The sequence below is a fragment of the Aquarana catesbeiana genome, linkage group LG03 (genome assembly GCF_042186555.1).
Source record: "Aquarana catesbeiana isolate 2022-GZ linkage group LG03, ASM4218655v1, whole genome shotgun sequence".
Lineage (NCBI taxonomy): Eukaryota > Metazoa > Chordata > Amphibia > Anura > Ranidae > Aquarana > Aquarana catesbeiana.
In genome coordinates this window covers 164,882,055-164,884,878 of record NC_133326.1, presented here as the reverse complement: position 1 = coordinate 164,884,878, position 2,824 = coordinate 164,882,055, and the positions used below count along the sequence as shown (strand labels likewise).

General features: G+C 42.5%; 1 pseudogene; it reads left to right on the top strand.

The window, feature by feature from the left end:
- Positions 1–1,698: 1,698 nt before the first annotated feature.
- LOC141133935 (dead end protein homolog 1-like) lies at positions 1,699–2,573 on the top strand (annotated as a pseudogene).
- Positions 2,574–2,824: the final 251 nt, after the last annotated feature.

The window sequence follows — 2,824 nt, the reverse complement described above, 5'->3', positions numbered from 1 at the left end:
GCTCTTATCACAATCCTTTTCAATAGTGAATACAGTGATGGTCCTTCCTTTAGTGCAGACAACCACTCTGTGTCCACACCTTCACCACAGAGGACTCACCAGATAAACAAGAGAGTCATGGCTAAGTGTGGGTCATAGAGTGCTTGTTCCCCTTTAAGGAAGGGGAGTCTAAGACCACTACTGTTCTCTCCACTCAGTTAAATCCATACATACAGTAGGTGTCACCATAAAAAAGGAAGAGCTCATATTGTGTAAAACCTTACATTTTAAAAAAAGTCTTCCTGTAGCGTACCTGTCGATGGAGCCTGGAGTGTAGAGGAAGGCCTCTCTTACAGCTCTAGCTCAGGAGCCCTGGTAGAGCAACAAGGAATGCCAGAGCCCAGTGCCTGATAAGACTTCAGCTGGAGAATGCTGATGTGTGTCAGGATACATAGGAGCAGCTGGCTGTTGGCATGCTGGCAGAAGGGCAGGGACAGATGTCAGGCACAGTTTTGGCTGGATCAGGTGCAGGAAGGAGAACCAAGGCAAGGTCAGACAGTGGTCAGCAACTAGCAGGCAGATCAGACACAGACAGCAGGCAGAAGAGTAATCAGCAGTCAGGCTGGGGTTGGTAACAACAAGGCAGATGAGCAGAAGGGTAAGGCAGAAGCTTGGTCCAGAGGCAAGCTAAGGGTTGGTGCAGGCAGAGTTCAGGCAAAATCAGGAGCAGATTGGGTCGGCAACAGAAGAGCAATACAGGAACAGATACATAGATGCTTCAGGAAAGTAATAGACCAAACAGCACTGACACAAAGAACGAGTGGAGCTTAAATGATCTGCCTGGTGTTAGATGTTGAAGCTGTCCCTGAAATGGCTCTTTTGTCAATGTTTCCTGAACCCATATCCAAAATGTAAAAAGGTATTTGCTGAACATTGCCTATTGGTGGCCAGATTTGTTATCTCCCACCACTTGAAATTAGCCTTTCCCTCCTCGCTTCTGGAATGGGCCCAGGTTCTCAAAGATATTACGGTAATGGAGACACTGGTAGCAGAAGACCCTGAAAAGGTTTGCACAACTTGGACATGCTGGCGAGCATATTGCGGTTCTGCAGCCATTCAAGCTCTCCTCGACCAATAGCCAACGCATATCTTTGTGTATTCATGTCTTTGGGCGCTTCTCCAACTTTCATAATTGGAGTACTATCTAGAATTCTTATTGTCTGGTCGTAATTATGTCTGGGTCTTCCTTGGTTGCATAGATGTTAGGGATGAACCGAACACCCCCCAGTTCGGTTCGCACCAGAACTTGCGAACAGGCAAAAAATTTGTTTGCGAACACCATTAAAGTCTATGGGACACGAACATGAAAAGTCAAAAGTGCTCATTTTAAAGGCTTATATGCAAGTTATTGCCATAAAAAGTGTTTGGGGACCCAGGCCCTGCCCCAGGGAAAATGTATCAATGTTAAAAAAAAGTTTTAAAACTGATGTTTTGTCAGGAGCAGTGATTTTAATCATGCCTAAAGTGAGACAGTAAAAATGAAATATTCCTTTAAATATCGTGCCTGGGGGGTTTCCTTAGTATGCCTGTAAAGTAACGCATCTTTTCCCGTGTTTAGAAGAGTACCACAGCAAAATGACATTTCTAAAGGAAAACATGTAATGAATTGTCGGATCCCAGCAATATAGATAAAAATCATTGAAAAAAATGGCATGGGCTATGAAATATGGTGGCCCTCCTGCAGGCTGGGTTGGAGAAGCTCCTCCACTTGGGACAGAAATTTTTATTAACAATCTCCTTCAAGAAATCTATGAAGATAAAATCATTCCACTTTTCCAGACTGCTGGAACATTGTATGAGTTTTGTCTTATGATGACTTTTAGTGGACTTTAATCAAGGGTTTGGTTTTGCCCGATATACCACCACACACCATGCAGAGCTAGCGGTATCCATGTTTCATGGATCTGAAATTCTACCTGGCTGCAAGATTGGAGTCTGCAAAAGCATTGAAAAATGTCATCTAGAGCTGGATGGCCTTCCATGTGTCTTGGACAAAGTCTTCCTTACCAGTGTCCTGAATGAAGAAACTGTTGACCTGGAGAAAGTGTCTCTCTTCGCTAGCCCTAACATGGAGATGAAAAATCTTGCAATCTTGAAATACAGTTCCCACCGAGCTGCCACCATGGCAAAAAGAATCCTGTGTAAAGGTTCCTATTTACTCTTTGGTTGCCGTATCAAGGTAAACTGGATGAAGAACTAAAGAAATAACTGTATTTCTTTTAAAGCCTCATTCCAGTGTTCCTCAAATGAGCTTAAATGTGGAGCCTGCACCCAGTGGTATGGAGTGCCTTCCCCTCATCTGTGACCAACTCGGCCAAGGTCAGCCAGTTTACCAAATCAAGTTCCTCAGTCTTGGCTCATGTGGATGGTTGCGGTTTTGGTATTGGGTAGTCATACCAAACTATTGTGAGCCGTTTACTGGATATGCCTGGTTGATTGGTGACAAACTCATTCCAACTGGCAAATATGAGCAAGCAAAATAAATTGTGGCATTAAGAATATTGGCAAAACTAGAGTACATTGATGACTGGTGATTTCATCCTTTTCAGGTTCTGAATATTATGGTTTTTATGGTTTTTAAAGTGTTGCACAAATATCTATATTGAATCACAGAAAAGGTATTTGTATCTAAAATTTGACCTGTTGCACTTGAAGCACCAATGGCATATAACTACTGAAAAAAAAAAAAACTGGACTAATGTTTCAAATGACTTTATGACTTTACCCTTAGTAGGAGGTACTGATAGTCATTGAGAATATTTTTTTTCACTTTTTGTTAAAACAA